This window comes from Crocodylus siamensis, chromosome 3 (assembly GCF_052110815.1).
Source record: "Crocodylus siamensis isolate JL-2025a chromosome 3, ASM5211081v1, whole genome shotgun sequence".
NCBI lineage: Eukaryota > Metazoa > Chordata > Crocodylia > Crocodylidae > Crocodylus > Crocodylus siamensis.
Genome location: NC_143397.1, coordinates 229,757,070 through 229,784,193, shown reverse-complemented (window position 1 = coordinate 229,784,193; position 27,124 = coordinate 229,757,070). Strand labels below are relative to the sequence as shown.

Genomic DNA, 27,124 nt, shown 5'->3' with positions numbered 1-27,124 from the left:
AATGACTAGCATAGTTTTAGAGATCACACTGTTAACTAAGGGTACATCACTCATATGAGGAGTAAAACTGATGTCTCTTACCATTTGGTCATTAAAGTTTTTTTCAGAGTTCCTGACCCTGTATGCTCAGAGCCAATTAGAGCTTTGACATTAATTTCTATAAGCATAGGATCAAGCCCTAGCATTGGGGAGTTTGCTGAACATACTGCTCAAGTTCCAGTTTGGGTAGCTCTACTCTGTTTTAAATTCTACCACCAAATTCTAGTTTGAGTAGTCCAGGGGAAGTTTTCCTTCTTAAGCCATTGCACTGATGTGCTGTTAAATAGATAGAATGCTACAATCTGGAAGTGGATTTTAGTAGTAGTAGTAGTAGTGTGGGTTGAGTTAAATCACAACAGTGGGCATTACAGCCACCTGTCCATTCAGGCTAAATAAGGAGGCAGTAAATGTCCATTTGTCTAGTAACAGTTGTAATAATAGAGACCACTACCCCAAAACATGCACCTGCAGAATTTGCCATGTAGATTGAATGGTTCCTGGGGGACTGACATCAAATGGAAGGGGTAATGCAGGGGTGGTGAACATGTGTGTGTCTGTGGTTTTGAGGGGAATGGAAGTAAACATCAGAACGCTGGACAGGAAAGCTAGGGACACGAGCTGGGACCTTGGCCCTCAGAAAAGCAAGTGTGTACTGGGAAAAGGACATGGCACTGTGAGCAGTGCTACTGTCTTTTGTTGCCTTGTTTCTGTTATGGTTATAGAAATAGCATTTTGAACTTTCTTTGCCAATGAGGAAAGATGTATCAAAATCTTTGATCAGATTCTGGAACAACCTGTAAGTTCCTGATTTTTTTACTAGGTGTTTGAGTTAAAAAGGGTAATAATATAATCAATATACAGCATAAGTGATTTGGACTAGTCATCTCAAACAGGTCATTGGAGTCTAGTGTTAGGTCTTTTATTTTGTTTATGCACAATTATTAACATAAAATATTGTGGGAATGATTTTAATGAGTTTAAAGAAAAGGCTGTTTTGGGTTTTTTTATATGTCAACCAGTGACCTTAAAATCTTGAGTTAAATAGTATATGTCTATAAAAGAGAGGAAATTTAGACCTCTAAAACTGCTTTCCTGTTCTTTTAAGGTCCTCTGCCTTGTGATCTACTAGAGCTGGAGACAACTGCATATTCCTGTTTTAAAAGGGAATGTCTGCATGTGTAATGCTTTAAGGTTTCTGTTTTTAGGTCTTGGCTCAGGAAATATTGGACCTTAAACTATACATTTTTCCAAGACTAAACACTATCTCTACCGTATCTTCATGGACCAATGTACCTTTTGGAAAATAATTTAAATACAAAGCATATATTTGTTTGAGGCAGAGGCATAACAACACAACCAAGTATGTGGGGCAGTTACAACCTCCAGCTGCTGCCAGGTCATTGGCCCAAGTCACCCTGTCTTAGTTACATTATTGGTTTGAGAGGTGTTTCTATATAAAGTGACCAAATAGGATGGCTGGAGTGAAGTCTAGTGAGTACAGCATGGAAGTCAATCAGAGCCGACTGATAAATGTGCTGTATAGCATGGATATCACCACCTATTTATATGCAGGTAGGGATGAACTGTGCGGTATTTGTAAAGCACTCTGGTATTCTTTTTTTGATAAATAATCCTATGTACATGAAAGAGACTATTATCATTTTTGTCACATTAAAAGATGTCGTTGTTTTAAATTATTCCATTTAAATAATTCTGTGACAAGATGATAGTAACCTCATATTAAAGATTAGAAAGTGAATTCTTTTAGGTTGCTGGAATTATGTCAAGTCTATGTGGATTGGTTTTCTTTGGATTTTTAAAAGACCCACACTTTCTTTTTAATAGAATTATTATTTTGGATAACTGAGTGTCACAGGCCAGCTGGACATTGTGAGTGTATCAATTCTATCACAGGCCAACTGGGCTGTTAGGTTCAGTTTTGGATCGAGGAGGTAAAGTAGGGAGTGAAGTAAAGGCAAATTTATTATAGCTTACACACACACAACAGTTAACAGAAAGATAAATGCGATAAGCAGATAATGCAGTATTAAAAAGCTAATAGTAAATAATAACAACAGATAGCTCAATTCTGTTGCAGGCCAACTGGACACTGTGAGGGTATTAGCCACTGGGCTGTTCAAAACAACAGATAGATAGACATGGGTTGGCAACTTATCGATAGTTCCTCAATGCCAGGTACGCGTCAAGTGATTCCAGCGAAGTCACAAGCGTCCCCGATCCATGCTGTCAGAGGGATTACTGGGGAAGGTCCCTTGATCAGGATCTGATCCTCACTCACACCAGGAGTCTGGGGTGCGGGCATGGAACAGAAAAAACCGTTCTGTTCCCTTCTTCCTGCTGGTCACCTGATGCACGTGCTTTTTATACCTAGTCTTATGCTAATCTGTTGGCTTTAGAGCCACTCACAGTCATGCTCTATAGCTATTACCCTGTGGGACTGAAAGGTGTTAAAAATTATCATAAAAGGTTACTACCTAGACTCGGGGTTATCCAATAAGCAAATTAGAAAGCAGCACCTTTAGGTTTGAAATTAACATTGCTCCGCCTAAGCCCCAACCCCTTTTAAGTTTTTTTTTTGAGTCTGCTTTCTTGGGATGTGCTTTCTTGGAATGTGTTGGGTGTGCCAGGCAGTTGGATCCAGTTTTTTTATCATTAAAGCTGGACCCTGAGCAGAAACTGTTGGGTCAGCTAATCTCACAGCTACAGCTTTGCCTACAGCTGAGCCCAGTCAGCTCCATGAATAGTTAATTTTATCATTTTGGTTAAACTTACAACAGACAAGTTACATTTGTGGTTTACAAACTTACAAGCTTTATATTAACTAATATTACCTGTTTAGGCAAAATACCAAATGCTTCTAAGAAGCACATATTTATTGCTTATTAATCCTTCTGGTTCTGGCTATCACAACCAAAGCACAAGTTCTGTCAACATTCACATACTCACCCACTCGTTCTAGGAAACGCATGTTGCCATTGTTTATAAATGCCTCTTAACTTTTCCTGTTCTGATTGCCGATATCAGCCAGAGATCAGTCAGCAACAGATATTCTTTAATTAAAGTCAGTAAACTTTTTCTATCAAGCTCAAGCACATCAGCTGTTGTGATGTGTGAGAGGTACTTACAGACGTATTTGCTTCTTAACAAAAGTGTGTCAAAGATCCTCCTGCCAACCATCACACCCTTCCTGGTGCAATAATAAAAATCAGTTCCTGGTTGGCAAGAAAGGATAGCCTTGAAATGGAAAGAGTGATGGGGAATAGCTGGGTGTTATCCTCTTCCTTCTGGCAGTGTGGTCTTACAGGATGCTTTTTTTAAACTCCTCTCTCCTGGTGAGATCCACTTATTTTTTTAAGACCTGTATGGGCAAGAGTTTCTGGTAACTCTCACATGCTAGGTCCCTGTACTTTTGGCCTGATTTAACAAAACATATTTTAAGAAACAGTGGGAGGAAAGTGGGAGTAAGTACAAGGGTAACAGCTCTAAATCTATTCCAGTATTTAAGATATTTATAAGTACAGTTTATACAACTTAACCTGTCATTTATTTTTATTTATTTATATGAAGCAATTAATGTGCCCCAATAATAAAAACTACTGGTTTTATGTAGGATTTCATAGGATTTCTACAGAGGTAGCCCTAAAACTGACTGCTTACCAGGGGCTACAAATAAAGAGCTAAAACTATCCTGCACACTGCCTCAGTTTACAGATCACGCGTGCAGCGCTTCTCTGTAATTATATATCAATGTATCCCTTCTGAATGCTACTTTATTGGCAATTTGTCCCTTTCAGCATTGTTTGCTTGGAACATACTGTATCCCAGAAGCAACACTCACACAAATATTTAGATAATTTTGGAAATATCAGTGTAGGATAGCTTTAGACTAAGCCTTTGGGACTTTCTCAGCTTGTTCCCAGGCTGCTGTCCAATACTTTTTTGTTATACTGCTATCTGTTCATCTCATCTGTATTTTCTGCCTTTTAAAAGAATTAGCATTTCCTTCCCCTTGCAGCATAAGATGTGAGCATATTATATTAAGCCATCTCTGGCTCTTGAAGTAATAAAAAATGCAAGCTGTAAGAGTTGTTCATAATGCATGTTGTCTGCCTAGTGAACCACACTTAATTTTGCAAGACATTATTGCTGTCTCTTGATAAACCCGTGACTGGAAGTTTTATAAACTTAGAAATGTTACTCGTTCATTGTATTTTAATGTATTGATCATGCATTCAATTTGAAACACAGTTGTGTTTTTACAGATGTCTTTCAAAGCCAGTTTAAAAAGAGGCCATCAACAGCAGCTCATACACAAAAGAAAGCAGGCAACATGCAGCCCAGGGCTGGACCTAGCATGCAACATCAGATTTGGCCTTCAGGAGCTGCCCACAGGCCCCACGTGGCAGTGGGACTGGCAGCAGGCTTAGCTCCCTAGAAGCTGCTACTTGGCTTCTGCAACAAATATTTTTTTCCATCACGTCTCTTAAAAGCAAGGTGGATGTCATATATAGGATTGTGGTGTGTATGACAGAACTTGCTAATTGTTCTTAGTAGTAAAAACAGTAGAAAATGTGTTGCAGGGCACCGTTTTGGCAGAAGAATGGTGTACAAGGCACATGATAACAGTGGTGTAACTAGTGTGGGGTGACGGGGGCAGCAGTCCTGGACACTGACTGGAGGCAGTGGGGCAGGGAAAAATAGCAACTGCTACCACATCTGCGCAATCATGCTAGCAGCGTGGTGTCACTGATGCCCCCATGCATCCTGCTACCCCAGCTAACCTGTTACACCTCTTCCTAATAAGTCTCATCTCTGATTCCCTGAGTCCCATTTAGAAAAGTGGCACCTAGTCTGTTTCCTTTCAAGAACTGTTTCTTTGAGGTCCCTTCTGTGAGTTCTGTGGGAAGGGCCCTGTGAATAAGAGTTTACCAGGCTGATGTTCACAGTTCAGCCAAAGTTTGAAATGTATAAGCACATTTCTAGAGACATGAGATTGGGGGAAGAATCATGGAGATTTATTATGTAGCTGAATTGCAGATGCCTTTTAAAGGACATCTAATATTTGCCCAATAAAGTTGCCCAAGCCTGTATTCACTTTTCATTGACTACATGAAACTATGGGCTGCCTTCCTGTGCTGGAGACGCATCTCCATGTTCTTGCTTTTACATTGTCATGCCCATCTTCCCATGAGGGTGAGCTGAGGCCCTGTTTGGAATAGCTGTATTGGGATGCATGAAAAATTTTAAAGGGTTTGTGTTGAGCAACATGAGGCATAGCTCCCCATTTTCTCCCAATAGGCTTCTTCACTTCCTCCTCAGTAGTTACCTCATCATCCAGGTGAGGGCTACAGTGGGAAATTCATTCTATTAATTGGCTGTAGTTGAATCTACTTAAACTGGAGACATTTTGAGCACTGCCACTGTAACATTTAATTTCAGTAATAATGATCAGTTAGAATCAAGCTGTTAAAATGGTTTATTCTGTTTTGCTGGATACTATTGGAAATATTTGCAAAGCACTTTTACTGCATAAACCATCCAGCTTTGTAAGAGATGGGGAGGCTGGATGGGATGCTTTAAATAAGCATGGCTAGCATCACACTAGACCAATCGGTCTGTAGTTGCAGCTTGTGTTTGTCCTGCTCCTGTCCAGCTTCCAGTACCTATGTTCTGTCATTTTAGTCCTGAGGCATATGAGTGGATAAAAAAGCTTAATGATTGCTAACCATTTTAAAATACAGTTCAATTTGTAATTGCACTGAATAATGTTACACTTGTTATAATCATCTATTCTGGTTGTATTGGTATGGATATTTGTCAAGTAACAACTGGAATTAATAAGAAAGGTATAAGTCTTCCAAGATGTGACTGATAAAGTCCATGGTGGCAGATTTGTGAAATCTAAGGGATATTAATTTTCTTTTTTTACGCCAATTTTTAATGTGGTAAATTTCTCATGAGTGACTACTGTCTTGGTGTCCACTGGTCTGGGCATTCAGAAGCTGTGGGCATCTCCTTGCAGCCAGCACTGAAAGGAGCTAAGTGGCTGAGAAAGCTGAACAGTGTTTCCTGAGCTGGAAAACCAGACAGACAGTTTCCCTAGGGCATCTTCTTCTCCAGTTCCTGTTGTAACAGTCAAAAGGAAGCCAGACAGGAGACCAGGAAATGTAAGCCAGGTTATTAGTATTTAATTGCCCTGCCAATTTTGTCTGGTATCTCATCATTGGGAGCCCAGGACTGTGTTCTTGGATTTATGCTATTCAAAGCTAAGTTAGCAGTGGTAATAAGTTAACGAGAGTCCAAGATATAATCATGGGTAAGCACTCTGATTTAGCTTATATTACTGTGACATGGCTGGATAGCTCGACTGATCCAGTGTCAGCTCAGCTCCCTATGCTCAGTATGATAAGGCAGAAATATTATCTCTGTCTCCAGATAGTGGGTGCTCCATTCCAAAACCAGGTTAGTGTACATGTAAACTTTAGGCGTAGATTATGCTAGGAACAAGTGTGTTTTCCCACTTACCCTACAGAACTGAATGTTGCCCAAAATTGCCGAGGGATAAAATGACAGGTTTAGAGGTTTGCGGGGGGCATGTTTTGTTAATGTCTTTCTGTACAACATTTGTCTCTTACATTTGGGTGGCTTTGGCTTGTGCTTTGTTTGTTCCGAATTGCTGCAGACAATGGAAAAAGTAATATAACTATTTGCTGTTCAGGCAAAGATACTGAATGTACTAACTTCAGTAGTTGCTATGTCATGGGAAGGGCTTCATTGTTCTTAAATAACAAGTTGTACTTTCACCTATCATGCTGAAATTCATTGTAAAATGGTGGTAGTGTAATTTTTATGTAACTATATTCTAAAAGTGGACTCACCTGTTCTATTGTCAAAGAGCTGTACTTGGTTGTGGTCTGACAGTCCCTCCTAATACAATCCCTAAAATAAATTATGATGCTTGATGTTTTTAATTTACAGGTTCCTGAAGAGGAGGTAGGACTGAGGGGAGAGACTATGTGCCTGTAATATAAGTAGATAGATCTCTTTCTGTTGTCCTTTTTTAGTGTTTCAGTTACCCAAGAGTCATGTCACCCAAAGGAGGTACAACTGGAACAGTGGGATTGCAAAGAACGTAGTATCTGGTCATAAATGTGGGCTTTAATAGGGGAATTGTCTTCCACCAGTGCTGCAGTCCTTTCTGTATGTGCTTAAGTTTACTTGTAGAAAAGGCATAAGGATTAATTTCTAATTCTTGGAAGCATTCAAAGAAGTCAAATATTTGGATGGTGTAGAATGGGTATGTTCATTTCATGCTAATTTGTTCCCTGGAATTGCAAATAGATGCATTAAAGCTAAGTCCCAAGCTTATTTAAATATTGATGTTCTGGGCTGCAGGCCGGATGACTGGTGTTGGATTCGTCTGTGGGTCAGTTCTGGTGCATGGGATTAGTCCGTGAGCCTGGCCCAGCATGAGGTAAACCCACAGTCACCATCCAGCACCTGGCTGCAGCCCCATGCCCCAGATTGGGCCCTATGTCCACTGCTCCAGCCCTACGTGCAAACCTGGTCTGGCACACAAGGCCATATCATCCGGCCCGTAGAACTTGGAAATTTGGTGGTAGGGAAATGGTGCCAGTGTTAATTGCCACTATTTCCTGCTGCCGATTTTCAGACCTTTGGAAAGCCCCGTGGGCCAGATGACATGGTTCAGCTGGCTGGATCTGGCCTGCCAATCAGGGGTTAAGCATCACTGCATTAGACAATAGGTCGTGGTTTTCAAGAGCTTCCTACCTACTTTTTAGAATGTCCCTTTTGCATAAAAAGAAAGGGGACGGCTGCATGTGCCACACTTGTTCAACGTGAGCATGTGTTATGCTTGTTAAATATACCAACTAATGCTGGGTGCAAACAGGACATAGGAAATGGCCCTTGATTCAAATGCAGTGGTACCCACAGTGTGCACCCTACAGACTGTCCTCTTGTTGATATCCTTTCTGATTCATATGTGGACTTCAAAACCAGATCCAGAAAGCTGATGTTTGTCAGATCCTTTCTTATGTAGTATCTAACAAATTCCAGTTATTTTTGACAATACTCTTGATCTTGTTTGCTTTGCTTTACTATGTTTTTTCCTTTGCTATTGACCTTCTTCGAGTGGATGGTGCCTACAGATGAAGCCAATCAGTGTTTTCAGATAGCGTGCAGCCTGTGCAGAGTTCTGCTGCATATTTCACTGATAGGCTGCGTTTTACTTCTATGTCTGTTGCTATGGAGCTGTGTAGATTTGCTTACTTGACCCACTAACACAAGGAGTTATTAAAGGCTCTGTCTCCATGGATACACCGGTATGAAAGTATACTTCACAGAGATTAAAATACACATATCTTTCTTTAAAAGAAAAAGATGCACCATGTTGATATAAGGCTGCACTCATGACTGTTCCCAAAGCTTGCTTCCTAGAGATGATCATGGATAATATCACAGTTGAAGGGATATGGGATACATAACTTTGTATACTGCAGTCACTGCTATATATTCAGTTGTATCAAGATAAGTAGGGGACCTGAACCCCAACATATCTGAAATACTCTTGCCACCAGGGTATTAGGAATTACAGGTTGGGCTCTCTCCATTGCTCCTGCTCCGTTTTGTGTAAATACTGAAATACATACCAGAGGAAGGACTGCAGTCTACGACTCACTTAGCTGAGGTGAGTACCCTAGCCACAGAGCTGTAGAGTCAGCTCTGTCTCTTATTCTGCCCCAATGAATATTTAATTATTTATACAAAGTGGTACAGATACAGCAGGGCAGGCTGAGAGAGCCCCTCCCAGCATACCCAATTCCTGATGATTAGAGCATACCCAGAAGGAATGGGAGATATGGACTCAAGTCAGCAGAGCAGGGATGAAACCAGATCTCCTACCTCCCAGGCTCTCATTCTCCTTTTTAGAATAGAGGAAACCCTGGCTTAGACACCTGGCTCCAGGAGGGGTTCATGGCTGAGGGCCATATCGCTGAGTGAGATAGCTCCCTCTCCAGAGACAGGCACCGACATCTGTTTAGGTCAGCTGTTGAGGTGCCTGAGTTGCATTCCTTCATCTGTATTTCATTCCTGTTTGGTTTAGGTAGCACCTTCTTAGGTGGTTTCTGAGGATCCTTTCCTTAGGTGTCTAACTGCCTCATAAATTGTCTGCGGAGCCTGGGCATCTAACTTAGGGTTGAGAATACATGCTTCAAACCGAGAACTATTATAAAATTGAGCGGGTCAGAAAATGATTAGATTTATCACAGTCCTTATTGTGTGTATATATGCACACACACACACACACACACACACACACACACACACACACACACACACACACACACACACACACACACACACACACACACACACACACACAATATACTTCATTCAACTTTGATTGTAGTTTATACATCAACACCAGGCAGCGCGCCCACACACACACACACACACACACACACACACTATATATATATATACTTCATTCAACTTTGATTGTAGTTTATACATCAACACCAGGCAGTTGGTAGCAGCACACTGGGGTTGGTAGCTTATTGTTATCATCAAGAAGCATTCTCTTCAATCATGCAATTTGAAGTAATACTAAAGATCATTACGTTTTGAAGTTCTATATTTCTGGACCAAAGTCTGCAGATCTCTATTTCACTAGTTAAAGCACAGATAAACAAAAGTTTAATTCTGTACAACAGTTAGAAAACACTATACAGTACACTGTAAAACAGATGAGAATATAATTATCCTGGATCAAAAGAACTCATAACACGATTCATCTGCCATTGAGACAGTGATGTTCAAGTCATAGGTTTTAGCCTCTATTGCCCTCCAAAAAACAGGAATTTTATATATGGCTCTGTATACAGTAGCAGAATGGGCTATAATCACAAAGGAACTTACTTAGTGCTCCAGTCCACAACACGTAGGCCATATCCACATGAGCGTGGATGTCTGGTTCCCAGGGAACAATTAGCAGGGGGTCACCTTGTGCCACCCCAACATAAGAAGCAGCCCTGCAGATCCAGGGTGGGAAACCTTGTGCTGTTACTAGTTGCCCCATGGGGAATACCAGTGCCATGCACCCTCTGGCCTGCAGCAGGTTACCCCAGGTGGAGTAGGGGAGGTTGGGACCAGCACTGGGCTGGCCCCAGCAGCCTTACCTGGGTCCTGGGGGCCTCCTGAAACTCCTGGGGCCTCCAGCAGCAATCCTGGATCCTGGCCAGCAGCCAGAACATGGCTTCAGCTGGCCAGGTGCTGGTTTTGAGCAATACACATTGCCATCAGAAGAGCTACCCCCCTGCTTTTATTTGCATGGGTTTTGTTGATCCTTGGATATCCAGGGGTCAAAAAAACCCCCCCCACGCTGCTCCCTTGCAGTGCAGAGAATAGCTGAATGCAGTAAGTGGCACCACAGACATATCTATGATGCCACATACCGCACAACTGTGCTCATCTGGATAGGGCCCTATTGTCTGCATGCCTTGCTGTCCAGTGCAGTCCTTAGCTCCCTGTTAAGCTGCCAGTACTATGCATGGAGAGAATTAAGCATCAGACAAGAAGATTCTCAAAAGCCAGCAAGTAGGAAAGTAGGAAAAGCAAGTAGGAAAGCAGGAAAAACATAAGAGGGGAGAAAGGACTGAGTCCCATCACTAAAAGATAGCTAAGGCACTGCACTCTGGGCTGGAGATGAGCAAATATCTGTGCTCAAGATTTTCACCCATGAATTCCCTCTTCAAATTATGCAGAGGCAGGGCAGAATGGCTGGTTGAGAGGCATAAGTTTCATTGGCGATGTCTGATGAAGTAGGCTCTTTCCAACAGAAGCTTATGCCTTTCCAGGTAGTCTCCAAGGTGCTACCCTGCCCTGCCTTCTGCTTAACTGCAGCCTAACACAGCTAACTACCTCTCTCTCTTCAAGTTAGCTACCTAAGCCAGGCCAGCCCTTTCTTTAAAAAAAAAAAAAAAGAGAGAGGGGACCTGAACAGACAACACATTTATACTAGTGTGATCAGCCTGATCTGGGGTAAAATTACCCTTGCAAGGATCAGTGGTTGAGCCTATTCATAGAAGTGGCCCCAGTTGAGCACTTTTTTGCCTGCACCAGTGGTTCTCAACCAACATGCTGCAGTAGTCCAGGCTTCATCAGACCCTGCAGGGGTGCCGGCGTCCGGGTGCTACCACCACTGCAGCCCATGTGCCTCATGCAGAGGAAGATCAGGAAGGAACTGCAAAAGCTGTGGGTGCCCTGCCTTCATCAGGTTTTGTCACATCAGCCTTATGCAGGTAGGGGCACCCACTTCTGCTGCAGCCCTTACGGGTCTGACTCCAAATACTTCTTCTGGAAATCAAGGCATACAGGGCAGTTCCACCGAGTAGTGGCAGTGGTGCAGTATCCCAGGGAAACATGCGGGCTGCTGCACCACCATTGGCATGAGGTGGAACTTTTTCCTGCTTATCTGTGTTAGATTCATGTAAGCAGGAGCACTGGTTCTTGTAACATCCCCTTCCCAATCTGGTGCTGCAAAAGGCACATGAGGCAGTTCACCTAGCAGTAGTGGCAGCCCCGATTGAAGATCACTAAGGTAAGCTGAGGCAGTGCAACAGCTGTTCTCAATCAGGGTGCTGCTAAATTCAGACAAGTTAAGGGGGAGCGTCCTGAATCTAAACATATTGAGAACCACTGGCTTATATCCATCCTTTACCTACTATTGAGGTAGCCATTTACTCAGTGCTAATAGTGCTACTCCTTTTCTCTTAGTTGTGAGGCACAGTGACTGAATGTGGCTACGCTGGTTTAGTTACATATCTCTCTGTTTCCATTCCCAGATTAATTCACACATGTATACACAATCAGTGTAAACAACACCAGGCAGTATTATCCCATAGGCCAGTGGTGCAGGGGGTGGGAGACCTTTCTTCAGTTTCCTGTCTTGCCTGATTGAGGGACTTCAGCTTAGTTCTGCTACATCTTAAAGTGTCCCTATCACCAAGCTATTATGGTCTGGACTGGGGCTCTCTAGCTCTCTCCTAGACATTTCACATGAAGGTTTGTATCAGGGACTTAAAGCAGTTTCTGTGTAATCTAATTACCCCTTTTTTCTCTCTGACCCAAGGAATAATGATATAGTTATACAAAGTGGGACAGGGTTAAGAAGAACAGAACAACCCTGGAATGATTGGTAGTTTGGTTGTGAGGGTTCAAGTTCCTATTTAAAATCTAGTCACATGGAGATTCAGATCTGGGTCTTCTGTGGGTGCATCTACACATGCATCCAGCTGCACAGTTGTTATTAGCAAGTAGTAAATGACTGCGCAGTAACTGCCATTACAGTCCTGTATGGTGCACATCATTCCCTACCCTATTGTGCAGTAGCAATGAGCTTATTGCTCCAGCACAGTAGCATCAGCACCACAGTTCATGCACACTGATGATACGTCACCGTAGCAATGAGCTATGGCAACGTAGCATCTCATGTAGCCACGCTCTGTGTCTCAGGAAAGTACCCTGACCACACAGGGCTGCTGAATATGAGACAGCCCCTTAGGCTGGCCAGCCCTGAAAGCTTGCATCTTTAACCATTATTGGTTGGAGGCCTGATCCAGTAGTCATTGTCAAAATATGCCTATTGGATGAAATCACAGAGGTGAAATAGAGAGCAGAAAGTCGAATGTGTGAATCTCATAGAACTTAATTATGAACGGGGGGGGCATGGGGTGAGGGTGGATATAGGCTGGCTGTTGCAGGATCAGGGCTCTCTGCCCTGCTGCCCTTCCCGCAGGGCCCTCCACAGCCCAGCAGTTGGGATCTGACAGAGCAAGGCAGGAAGGCTTGTTGCCACTGCTGGAAGCCCTATGCTGCCATGGTGAGGTACTCCCTGCTTGCCTGGTAACAGCAGGGTGGTAACATGGAGCTGTGCTCCCTGCTGCTGCCGGTTAGGTAGGGAGCACCTTGTTATGGTGGTGAAGGGGTCCTGGCAGCAGCACCAAACCTCCCCATCCTGCTCTGTCCTGCTGTGCTAGGTCTCACCTACTGCACTGTGGAGACCCCTGGGGGAAGGGCAGCAGGGCAGGGAGCCCTGAGCCCACAGCCGCCAGCCCACATCTGTCCCCCCCACCCACCGGCTCTGCTTCAGCCATGCCGACCATAGGGGAGAGGGAGCTGGGCTCTGCGGTCCACTTGTACTACAGCAGTTGCTTCCTCCCATGGGCGGCAGTCAGGACTTGGATGCTGCTGGAGGGGGCAAAGGGCTGCAGACCAGGTCTCTGACTCTGTAGTCCTGGTAGTTGGGGGCCCCCTCCAGCAGGGCTGGGGGAGGAGAGAGCTGCAAGTCACTAGTGAGGGGCACTGGCAGAGGGCTGCAGGTTGGAGATATGGGGTACAAGTAGGACTGGGGAGATGGGGGGAAGGGGAGTGGGTGGGGAGTGAATGGCACCAGTAGGGCCGGGGGGTGTGAGTGGGGAGTGAGGGGCACCGGTAGGGCCAGGGGTCAGGAATGAAGGGCAATGACAGGGCCCAAAGGACTGTAGGCCTGGAGTTAGGGGCACCACCAGCAGGGCCAAGAGTGAGAGGCACCAGCAAGGATGGGGGTGTTGTGGCTTGGGAGTGAGGGGCAATGGAATGGGCAGGGCACCAGCATATCATGGCTACTCAGTGTCAACTCAAAATCAAATGCCAAAATGTATAGGAATTTAGAATTCATTTTATTATAGTTATTGAGGCAGTGTTAAGCTTCCAAATTGCTTTAAAATTGTAAATATATCAATACAACATTGTCTTCAACTGATGCCTATATATTAGGGGTGCACCAATAGAGATTTTGGTGGCCAATACTGATAGCTGATTTTTAAGGAAGCATATCAGCTAATATTGATCCGATTTCTGATACAGATGCATCCAGCTGTGACAGCAGGGGAGGGGGGAGGGAAGGGGCATGGAGTGGGGGGTAGATCAAGGCCCTCTCGCTGAGGGAAGGAGTGGGGCTGGGGCAGGGGTATGTGCTGACAGCTGGGGCAGGACAGGTGTGGGATGGAGCTGCAGTTCATGTGAGAGGGTGCAGGAGAGGGAGCAGCTCCCGCCACTGTGCACACCTCAGGAGGGCACAGGAGGTGTGTGTGCCCCCCGGATCTGTGCAGTGTGGGCTAGGCTGGGCTCTTCCCAGTGGGGGAGAGGGAGGAGGTGGGGCACGGTGCTTGGGGCAGGTGGTGACAGCACTGGGAGAGGGCTACTGGGGGGGTGTAGCCACCCCAAATTTCACTGTAGCCCCCTCCCTTAGACCTCCTCCCAGTGCGACCGCCACCCACCCTGAGCACAGTGTGGCCCAGCCCTCCCCCCCGTGCTGGGCAGAGCCCACAGCTGCAGTCTGCCACACTACACCCCACCATGCTCTGCACAGATCTGGGGGCACATGCCCCCCCCCCCATGCCCTTTTGGGGTAACATGCAGCAGTGAGAGCTGTTTCCCCTCCCTGTGCCCTCCAGACAAGCCATGGCTCCCTCTTGTGCCATGCCTCACCCCAGCTGGGCAGTGCCTACCCTAGCCCAGCCCCACTCCCTCCCTCATTGTGGGGGTTGTTGATCTACCCCCTTCCACTCTTCCCTTGCTCCCTTCCCTTGCACCACAACATACTTACCAGCTGGATGCAGCTCTCCAAGCTGCTGGGCTGTGCTCCTCGCTGCCTGCAAGATGAGCTGTAGCTGCATGCATGCAGGGGCATTTATTGGCCAAATTATCGGCCACGTCAGGCTGATTTGTGCCATGGTCAATTTTCTTTACGTCAGTGCTGATCTGGTATTGGACTGATGTATCGGTGGGCCTGTACTGTATATTGGTAGTGTTTCATATTAAGTGTGGAATTATAGAGATTTGGGGGGTTTTAATCAGACAATTTACATTTTTATCGGAGAAGCTGCGATTTTTAAACAGAGAAAACCAGGATCCTGGATCAGGAGCAAAGCCTGGAGTAGCTGGGAGGCACTGAATAGCCTTGAGGCATCCATGGTTTAGGCAGCTTTGTACATGCCCAGCAGCAGAAACTGGTGAACTTCAGGCACCTTCAGGGTTAGGGAGCAGCTGAACAGTAATTTGGAGGCATCTGAATGTTGGGCTTAGATACCTAAAATGGCAGTTAGGCATCCATGTCCTCTTGTGGATTTAGCTTAATATATACTGCTGAACACTGGAAAGATAACCATTGCATAATACAAGCTTTGAAAAACTGGGGCAGGTGGAGGATGGGTAAAAGCTGTAATTTTTTGGCCAGATATACTGCTTTAATATACAGCAAAATCTTTTTTTTTTTTTAATCCCCTGCACTAATCCAATATCATAACTAAGCCCCCCCAACAAAAAACACTGATGCCATCCTCACTGCACGCAGCCTCCATTTATTTTAAAATATGCAAAAGTTCAGCTTGGAATGTGCTTTGCAGTTTGTATATTTATTATATTGAATCTTTTTGTGATCAACTTCTGCTGGCAGGTTTCTGTGCTCTTAAGTTTACTTGGCCTTCACAGAAGAAATATTATGCATACCAAAGAGGCCATAATGAATCATCCCTTTAGGGGAATCTTTTTTTTTTTTTTTGCTAAATGTGCTGTGCTTTTCAGGTACAATCTCAGTTTTTGATGTCAATGTTTAAAGTAGCTTGCTGAATCCCTAATTATATTGCAAGCATTCTGGACCTGATCCAGCAAGTTTTTACCATTTGCAGTTCCCACTGACCTCAATTTTCCTTCTTTTTTATATTAGGTCATTACTTGTGCAATACCATCTATAACATCTTGACTCCCTCACTAATTTTCTGTTTCTTTTCAGTGTTATCCCCACCACTAATCACGTTTCTTTTTATCTTAGAATGAACAAATTACACCGTAATCTCACTTCATAAACTAATGAACTAATGCCCTCTAATCCTGTTGTAGTAATTGTTGACCTTCTTTGGATTTTTTTCCAAGTTACCAATGCCTTTTTAATGAACAATGTGGGATTTGCCCTGTATTCTGAGCAAAGCTTAAGCAAGAGTTGATTGATGACTGCCCTTTGTGTTTACATGCAATACTAATTTATATTGCCTATTACTTAGCACCTGCACATCTTAGCATTTTGCTCCTGATAATTCGGTTCCAGGCATGTGAAAGTCTCTTCCCTAAAGCATTCTTCTCAGAGCTCCATGGATGAAGATAAAACCAGCAGCATGGTGGTCTTCCTTGGAAAAAATACTTGGATCCAAAGCATTTATATTTGTGATCCATTTGAAAGTATGTGTACCATCATCTACTTCAGTAGAAACAAATTTTCATATTTTAGTTTTACTAAATAACTAATTTATTTACTGAAAAGAACTAAAAAAAGGTTAGGAGTTGAAAAAGTGAGCAAGTTTGTCATGTGCTATAAAATGTTTAGTGCAAAAGTAGGTGAAAAAGGGCCAGATTCTGAATCAAATATCGAAGAACACAGTAAAGTGTAAAGGACATTGATTTTTCCTTGTTTACTTTTCAGAGGTTAACTATTATTTAGGAATATAGTGAGCAGGCTTTCTTTTCTTTCAAGATTAAAATTTATATTTTAAAAATGTTCCTTCAGCTTTCACTTTTCATTAAATGTTGTATTTCACTTTTTAGTGCTTTGATTTGAGTGTGTGTAGACTATGATATTAATCAGTAATTAGTAAATCTGCTCATTAGTTCAATAAATACCATTTTTTAAACATAAGAAATGGGTTTTTTTAATCATGCCTAGTATCTATAAAGAATTTTATCTCCTCTCAACAGTTTTTTGTGTTCCTACATAGACCTGATTTATCCACATTTCAAAATGTCATTTATGTAGCTGGAATGTGTGGAAACATACATTTTCCTAAGTAGGCCCATGCTGGACAAAATATTTTTTTAAATAAGCCAGAAAGCCAGTGGTCAAAATTTAATTCCAATCAGAATTTCATAGATTTCATAGACATCAGGGCTGGAAGGGACCTCGAGAGATCATCGAGTCCAGCCCCCTGCCCAAAGGGCAGGAAGTCAGCTGGGGTCATAGGATCCCAGCAAGATAAGCATCCAATTTACTCTTGAAGGTGTTCAATGTAGGTGCTTGAACCACCTCCCCTGGCAGACTGTTCCAGACCTTGGGGGCTCGGACAGTAAAGAAATTCTTTCTTATGTCCAGCCTGAAGCGGTCTTGCAGGAGTTTATGACCGTTTGACCTCGTCATCCCTTGGGGCGCTCTGGTGAACAAACGTTCCCCCAGATCCTGGTGGTCACCCCTGATAAACTTATAGGTGGCCATCAGATCACCCCTGAGCCTACGCTTTTCCAGGCTAAAGAGTCCCATGGCTCTCAGCCTATCATCGTAAGATCTGTTTTCCTGACCTCTGATCATGCGCGTGGCTCTCCTCTGCACTCTCTCAAGCTTCTCCACATCCTTTTTGAATTGTGGAGCCCAAAACTGGACGCAGTACTCCAGCTGTGGCCTCACCAAGGCCGAGTACAAGGGGAGAATGACGTCCCGGGATTTGCTTGAGAAGCATCTATGGATGCAAGCCAGTGTTTTGGTTGTTTTACTAGCCGCAGAATCGCATTGCAGGCTCATGTTCATCTTGTGGTCAATGATGACCCCCAAGTCTCTTTCTTCTGTAGTGCATCCAACGTAGCACTGCTGAGCCTATAAGGATGCTGCAGGTTTTTCCTCCCAAGGTGGAGAACCTTGCATTTTTCGGTGTTAAACACCATGAGGTTCTCATCTGCCCATTTGCTGAGCTTGTCCAGGTCAGCCTGGATCACCCGCCTATCTTCTGGCGTGGATGCTTTGCCCCAAAGTTTGGTGTCATCGGTGAACTCCGCCAGTCCACTCCTGACTCCAATGTCCACATCGTTAATGAAGATGTTGAACAGGATGGGTCCCAGGACAGAGCCTTGAGGGACCCCACTGCTCACAGGGCACCACGATGAGTGACTGCCATCAATTACAACCCTCTGGGTCTGACCACGAAGCCAATTTCCCAGCCAGCGGATCGTGGTGGAGCCAAGGCCACAACTGGGCAGTTTGGCCAAGAGGTGATCGTGGGATACCAGATCAAAAGGATGGTTTAGACTAATTCTTAGATGCTCAATGGTTAAAGTTGTCCAGTCCTGCTTATGTTGGCCACTTCCACACTTGGTAGCTGTGGCATTTCAGAATCACAGGTTTGGAATTAGGTGACTAAAGTTGGGTTAGGCAGGAATTAGGTATTTAAATCCTTCTCTAGATCTAGCCCCTTGGCCTTAACTAATGGGCCATACTTTTTTCAGGTGCATGTTGTATAGTTACATGTGTCTCTTCTGTGATGTATCATAAAATCATAGGAGCTATTTTTTAAATGCATCTTATTTATAGTGTTGCAAGAATTTTTACTGGATTTTATTTTTAAAATATCAAAATTCTGAAGACTGGGAGCATGTCTACATGTTTCAGGAGAGCACTGCTGAGCCGCATAGCTCACCCAGCTGGTTTGTCTCAGAACACCAAACCCAGAGACATGACAATGAAGCCACCTTGAACGCATGCCTTGCTGCCACTTTCAAGCATGCCAGGGTGGACATCTTAAAAGCTGTACCAGGAGCAGCCTCAGGGTGCTTCATCTCGTTTCTGGGTTTGATGCCGAGGGGTATGCTTCGCTTTGGCTCTCTGGGAGGAAGTTAGATGCAGTATAACTATGACCTTGTTTCACATTTTATGAAAATTTAAACTCTCATTCTTAGGAGTGAGTCATTTCGTTATAGTTCTTATTGGCCTAATTTTTGGAACTCAGTCAATAAAAAGCTATTAACTCCCTGAATCTAGAAAAGAAATTGGCTTTCTGGAATTGACAAAAAGATATAAACCATAAAGGATTAATAGGCTGAAAAGCACAGTCTTGGTGTCTTTGTAATTAGTGCTCATTAGTGCTGTGCTACTGAGCAAAATTAAGAAGCAATGGCAGGAGCAGCCTATGTTCTATTGGCCTTTACCTAGAAATTGCCTTGATTTCATTAGACTGAAAATAAAATGTAGTTAACTGATCACTGCTTTTTGTTTTTTTTCTTTTCTATAAATGACATTTGAATGAAGAACTAAATTAGCTTCCTTAATGGTTTCAGTATGTGGACTGATAGTCAGGAAATACTTGATTATGAAAAATGTTGCTCTGTTGTCCTTGGACCTTTTGATTTGTTTAGTTTAGTTGCTTCCTAGATATCTTTCTCATTCCAGTGTTTTCTGCTCATTGGAAAAAAACATGGCAAACTGATTTAACATGTTTTATATATATTGTAATTAAAAACACATTACTCATATTAAAGGTGATTGAACACTTTTAACATAGGAAAGTTTGCATGTGTTTTTATACATTGTGTGTGTACTAGACAGATGTACTCTGCATTTAATCGACATAAATTGGACCTTAGCCTCTCTGGTCTTTTCTTATCGGAAGTAGATTGAGGGATGTGTCAGAAGAGCTCCTGGAAACACTCCAATAAAATTCTGCCCCCAAACTGAACAGAAAGTTGGAATGTTTTCCTAGTCTCTGAAAAAGAGTTCATTTCTCTGCTGTGTGTTGCTAAATCATCTTTGCCAGAGGTAATACTGCTGAGATCGTAAAAATATTTCTGACAAGCCTATCAGTTTCCTTTGAAATACTTTATAGTCACTAAATAACAGGTATACTCCCAAACGTTCTTAGGTTACACACCAACTTACAAAGGACGTAGGCATGTGTGTGCACATGTATGCTTTTACTCTCACATGCACACTCTCTAAACTACAGCTTGAGTATTCATTACATTTATATCAACACTGCCAATAAATTTTCCTAACTGAGCCTCAGTATTTCTTCTGGAGACCAGTTAAAATACTTGTTGGCCAAGAGGCTGCTTCCTATCTCCTTTATGCCAATGAGAACATTTTTATTTAAATGGGCCAACCAACAGATTTTTCGGATTCTGTCTTTCTGCTGTGTGAACATATTCATGTAGGACAAGGATGGGGTTATTATAGTGTGAGACAGAAAATTTCATGGGAGCCTCTTGTTAAACTATTGTGAGCACAGTTGAAGTTACATATAGTAGTGCAAAATATTTAGGTCGTGTAGACTTCTACAAAGGGAACCTGTTTAACCTGTATTAAAATGAAGAGAAAAAAATGACTGACTTTAAATCTTGGTCTGGTCTGACATTGCTTGTAGGAACTCTGGATTGGCAGAGTAAAACCATGCTTGAAAAAAACACAAACTCATGCTATAACTCATTGTAGAGAATATATTACACAATGAAAATACCCAAATTCAGTTCTAGCAACCAATGATTGCAGGAAAGACTATGATTGGTTAATATTACAGAATTTTATGGTGTACATAGGTAGTATTTTGTATTCAGTCTTAGATCCTCAGGGTAGCAAATCATCCAGTGCTTCCATAAAGTGCACTCATGTATTTCAAAATATAATCACAGCATCAAGAAAAAGATGCCAGCAAGATGGTCCTGTATAAGTTTGCTTAATGAGAGGGATTTTGGTTGTATTATAAGGAGATGACATACCTACTTTTTCCAAAACAAGGAAAGGAGATAAGCAGAATGAACAAAGATCAAAGCAAAAAAAAAAAGTTGAGTTTAGATCACATATCCCATAGTCAGGATTGAGGCGATCCTGTAAAATAAATGTAGATAAAACATATAAGATAAATGAAGGATCTCAATGGGAAAAGCTGTGCTGTGGCATAGTCCCAGAGCTCTGCTGCCTATTCCTAACACAGCTTGTACTCCACGTCTTACCTAAACTTAGCATTAGAACTTAAGTGGTGGCACTGAAGTCATGAAAATGGCCTCAACAAGAACAATCCATTCTCTGAAGAGAGAGGTTATGTAAAGCAGCAACAGAAACTTTGCATAAGTCTTATGTAGTCCCTAGGACAGTGTCGTTCTGCAGCCAGGCATTCAGAAGTTTTTCTGGGGTTTGCAGTTCTTCTTGGTAGGGGTTTGGAGATGGAGGGCCACAGTTCTCATTGTTGCTTGCTCTTTTATGGGTGATCTGCACCCTTTTCCCCCCCTTGGTTGCCTCATCAATGGCAAGTCTTTTGCCCCTCTCAGGATATTTATCTGTAGTGGTTCTATAGTGTCCCTGGTTTTCATAGTTTTAATTGTGTTTATGGTATGGGTGGCACTGTTTGAAAAGTGCCTACTGTTCACTTTGAAGTCTAATCTGTATTTTTCTGCTTTCTTAGATCACATAGGTTATCTACTGCCCATTTAAGCAGTCTGGTTCCCCTGCTTTGTCAGGTCACAGAGGTTATCTACTCAAGATGTTTTCCATTGGCTACAGAATTAGTGAAGGGCAAGAAACTGTAGCAAGTATGCCATGCATTTGCCAACTCACTCAAGTTTCAGAGCCACTCACCCCATAGTACTCAACAGCTTGGTGACTAGAGCAGTCTGGAAACCTGTGTTTGAGTCCCTGCTCCAAATCAGGTGGAGTGGATGTTTGGAATAGGTCTCCATCTCCCGGGAAAGTGCTTTGAAGACAGGACTATCAGCAGTACTTACCCTTCTTCCTCTGTGAGAAAGGGCTGGCCTAGGTGCTTAACTGTAGAGGACAGGCAAGGTTCTTTGGGTAAATCTGATATCTTTTATTATTAACTGTACAGGAGAGTTTCTGATTGAAAATCCTGGACAGAGGTGGCACTTGGGGCCAGATCCATAAAAAATTGAGGCAGTGTTTAGGACCCCAAATCCAAAACTGATCCAGAAAACCTCCATTCAATACCCAGCTAATCCTAGAAGTATGTGCAGTTCTGCTTCTGGATATGTCCAGTGGTACCCTGATCTGAGCAGGGATGGGACCCATGCTGACAATGGATCTGTGATGAGCCTCACCACACCTAACTCCTAGTTGCCTGGCTCTAGGATTGGATTTCATAAAACTGAAATTCACAGCCTAGAGCCTCTTGGATTTTGACACCTACACCATCATCTTGGGTACAGGCACCTGACTCAGATTTGTCGTTTAGACACAGCTGGTGGTAGTGAGGCCAATGCGGCCATCCTCCATTTATATAATAGTTTTGTGACTCGAGCGCTTGTCCAGGAAGGAGGACAGCAACATCAGTGTCCTTAGCCTGAGGAAAGTCAAACCCACATTTCTTACATTCTGAAAAGGCGTCCTGACTACGAGACTAGATGTTGGGGCACAGTCTGCATTGCCCATCTTGAACTGGGCCTTTTTGCAGCTAAGAATTCAGGATTAATGGGACCAGAAAGAGGAGAAGGCTTGTTGCCTAGCAGGCAGGGCACTGACCAGGAGGAGACAATGTAAAACGCAAAAGCAGTCTTGACAGCAGGGAGTGGAACCTCAGATGCCTCTCTCCCATGGCAAGAGAGTCCATTGTGGGGCACTATCTTACAAGCCCATATTTTGGGGCAGGCTATCTAAGATTGCACAGTGGGGGAAGGGGGGGGGGGGGCTTCACCCAGCTGTTGTTCATCACCTGTGTTAATGATGTAGCTCCTTACTTTGTGAACTGCTTGATTTCTAAATAAATTCTGTAGCATCTTCAAAAATCCTTCCAAACAGCATCCACAGTAATTATACTCTCTTCACTGCTCCAGCTGCTTCTAATGGCTTCACTGGACCTTCGTATATAATCAGGTCCTATCTCTTCCCTTGGGGGCTTTAAATAAAACTATCTACAGAGACAGAGTTTCATTTAATTACTTTTTATTTGCTGTATGGGACTGGCTGAGAACCTGTGTACATTTGGAGTAATTTTATTGATACTAGAGCTGGGCATTTTTTCAATCCAGGTAAGCTTCAAAGAATTTAAGTACTTTCAGTCTTAAAGCTAATGTGCCTCTTGTATCAGTGCTGTTATTTATAGCACGTCAGCTATACACATACACCCATTGGATATAAAATATATAAAATGAGCATAGGCCAAACCTAATATCAAAGTTGCTCTTTAGAATGGATTCACCACATAAGCAAGATCTCTGTCTTATGCACAGTCACAGCTGCATGCCAGTTTTGAAAGAGCTGTAAGAATAACATACAAAAGATGGTTACATAATAACAGGGTCACAGGATAACACTGAGTCAGAGCAATTGTATCCCATAGCTCATCTGTCTGTGTTGTTGAAAAAAATTCTGGTTTTATCTTTTCCCTTTTAGAATCATAGAAAATAAGGGTTGGAAGAGATGTCAGGAGGTTGGTCATCTAGTCCAACCCCCTGCTCAAAGCAGGACCGTCCCCAGCTAGATCATGCCAGCCAAGGCTTTGTCTAGCCCAGTCTTAAAAACCTCCAAGGATCAAGATTCCACAACCTCTGTTCCAGTGTTTTACTACCCTCCTAGTGAGAAAGCTTTTCCTAATATCTAACATACACCTCCTTTGCTGCAACTTGAGACCATTGCTCCATCAAGATTCTTAATATTGGCATATAGATAAGGAAATAAAACACCTCATGGAGCTTCAGGCTTTTCATCCAGATTTACAAAAGCAAAAAGATTAATAGCTAAAGCTTCAATTACAGTTTTAACAACATGAATGTGCTTAAGGTAATGAATACATATAAAATCATACAGTGGGTGGATACCTAGGTTGAATAAACGTCTGTACCTTCTGTGTATGCATGTATATTTTTTTCTACATAATACCTACACATTTTTATGGCTATAGGTATTATTTCCAATACATAGCTGTAATAATACACTGTATGGTAATACAGTGTTTATATATTTCTGTGCTTGGGTATGATAGTGATGAATCCTATAGAGAAACCTATTCCCGCTGTAAGAAAGTTCCAAATACTATTTGCATGTTCTGTTGATAGCATGATGTGAGCTGGATTGGGCTCACAGGATGGCACAGAACCCAATCCTGTCATGCATGGCCAGTGAGGGGGCTAGCCGAGGCTGAACGGGCCCTGTTCAGGCATGTGGGGATGAGCAGAGGCAGCGTGGGGTCCAATCCTGGTGCCTGGGACTTACTTGCTTTGGTCCATGGGACCAAAAACTTGAGCACCACTGGTGTAGATGACTTCACATGTTCTCATATGAGCATCTCATATATTCATTCAAAACATGAAAGTAGTATTGTTTGTTTGGTTTAAAAGCAAGCTGGAAGTCAGTGACCTGTTGGCCATCACTAAGCAGCGCCACTGCAGCGTTCCACCTGTCCCGAGTCCTGTGCTGCTCCTGAGCATAGCGCTGTGCTTTTTCCACATGCTGTGTGTCTGCACAGCTATGTGGGGGCCTGTTGCTAGGCAATCAGAATCCAGAGCAGTGCTCCTTCCAGCATCAAATGATGTGCATGTGGCTCAAGCCTTTATATAGCAGCACGCTCAGCAGTGGGAGCCAGTATGCCTGCAGTCGTCAGATTCCCAAGTGTCTGATGCATGCAAAAAAGTGTGCAAATGCATTTCAAAGAAACATACATGTCTGCAGCCTTGAGTTTGTTTTATACCGTAGAACAGCTGGTATGATCCTGCCAATTGAAATAAAGAAACCTCTGAACCTATGAGAGCTCATGCTCCTCTGAGCCAGTTAGTCTCCAAGGTGCCACCATGCCCTATCTTCTGCCTGACATTAGACTAACACTGCTAACCACCTCTGTGTTCTCAACTTCAGCAATTTTTTTAGTCAGGTGTATTGGAGTGATTTAGGGCAGCTTTTTAGGCTCTTCTGCCATTTAGACTTGTGAGCATTTGGATTCAGTATTTGTGGCTGCATTCAACATATCTCTTTGACACATCTAAGCTACTGGAGTCTGGAGAGCAGTCACTGGCTGAATCAGAAACCCCTGGGTTTGAAGGGTTGCTGTGTGGCAAGGGGCAAGCTGCTTCATCTCTCTGTTACCAAGTCTGTCAGACAGAGATAACACTTGCCTACGGGAGTGAGTTAATGTCTGTACTAGAACATGTAATTGCCTTGTTGCCTTAATCAGAGATATCTTATGTATGGAGGGGAGGGCTTTTTAAAGTCTCATCATAACATTATACGCAAGCTTGCTTTACACGCAGCACTAGCCTGAACGCTGAGCCTGCCTTTCTTAGTTATTTGGTGCCTTTGACATGTATGAAGCTCTTAAACATAAAGGTGCACATGCTTAATATTAAGCATGAATCACTGTATGTGCTCAAAGTTAAGCACGCATTTGTGGAATTGGGTCCAGAAAGATTAACCCTTGCTCAGTGGAAACAGCTGCCAGCTCCAGAAGCACAAGTCTTCCAGAAATCTCAGAATTGGAGATGCTTGGTTTTCAAGCCCTGCTAAATCTAATCTGCAATACCTAGTTTGGCAGCCCTTCAAGGCCCTTCACTCCAAGTAAAATGGGTTAGGCAGGGGGTATTATTAAGACATGCTTCCTTGAAACACTCTCAGTAGCAAGTTCGGATTTTGATGTGGTCCACTTAATCAGAGACTACACTTGTGAAACACTCACCATGAGTAGAAGCCAAGACTGCTCTTGAAAGCCTGTGACATCTTGTGAGCACAGCAGTGGTTTGGGGGGGTGTGAGAGGTAGGCAATGTTCCTGATTTGTTTTCCTGCCCTAGCCTGTTGGTAAAATAATTATATCCCTAATTATTTGCACACATAAGAGGTATCCTCTACAGTTACAAAATACCTATGTCGAGGACATTAGGAAATAGGAATGTGGAGGGTGTTTTGTCACTAAGGGAGCTCTGTTGTGGCTTTCACATTCTGTCCTATTTCCATTTCTGTCCCATTTCTGCTAGGAGGGGATCAGTAACTCCTGCCTTTGTGTCCAGTGCAACAAACAGTTTTGTTTCCTCTCCCTTCTACCCTACCTTTGTTTCTGGCTGGCTGGGCATGTAGCCAAGTGGATAGCCAGGAGCCTCGTTTGTTTGCAGACGTGGCAGTCAGAGAGGTAGTCCACTAACATGCAGACCACATGTGTTTACTATGGAGTCAGGTGGAGACAATAAAACTGGAGCCTGCAATTCCATTTGCAGGAGTTGCTTTTCAAGAATTAGGCTGTACACTACTCTTCCTTGAACTCAGCCAAGTGCCCTCACGACACTGTTGCACGTGGAGGGGAAGGTTCTGTGCTGTGCCTAATCAGAAGCCCAGCCCAGAGGGATGGGACTTGTAATAGTTTTAAGTTTCCTTTGCCTCTTCCAAATCCTGGGCTGGGTGTGGGCAAGGCACCTGATGGACATTTCTAAGCAGCAACACTCTGGGCTGTGGTGTTGCCTATTCTGGCATCTCTTCCTCCTAGTCAGGCTATGGCACACGCTGCAGCAAGACTTGCAGAGAACAGCCTCTGCCTCCACACTTATAATGTAGGATGTCCTCCCCAGGCTGGAACTGGGGCTTTCAGATCCCTTTTATCTCCGGCCTTTTTAGCTGGTACAGAAGAGCTGTACAGGGTGGATGCACTCATGCTGACTGTTGGTTAGAGAAATGGCATCTGTCCATTATTCCCCTGGATTCAAATTATTAGCTTTAGCAAGGGGCTAGTGGGAAAACAGAAAGGAGGCCAAGCACTAAAAGCCCATAAACAATCCCTCCCTTAATTCCCATAAAATGGGCCCCTCCCTGAATTGTCCTCTTCACAAGCAGCAATGAAAACTGCTGGGCTTGTGTGTAAGGTTTTTGTTTTTCTGTGAATTCCTTTGTGTGGCAAACTGACCCCTGTCACAGCATATAGGTCTGTAACTTAAAAAAAAAAAGGAAATGAAACACCGCCCCATTCTGCTGAACCCAGCAGCGTTAGAGGTTCCCAGGACAGGAAGCGAATGAGCCTGGTCAGTGTTCTTTGTGCCAACTGGCCTTGCGTCTGAAGGATGGAGGGAGATCCTATCCAACTCTAGGAGCCTTGTGTACACTGGAAAATTACACCACGTCAGAGCATGCATGAAAGTCCATTTTAACCATATGCAGCTGAAATGCTGTGAAACACAGCAGTCCTTGGCTAGCCTAGTGCTGCTTCATGTTTAATGTCACATCAGTTAACACATGTTCTAACAATGTAATTTTCCAGGATAGAGCACTTGGGAGCA

At 43.3% G+C, this 27,124-nt stretch overlaps 1 protein-coding gene across 2 annotated transcripts in view; it reads left to right on the top strand.

Annotated features, from left to right (window-relative positions):
- Window positions 1–27,124, top strand: part of SYBU (syntabulin) — a 59,874-nt gene that overhangs the window by 21,174 nt on the left and 11,576 nt on the right. The gene's annotated exons all lie outside the window — the stretch shown is intronic.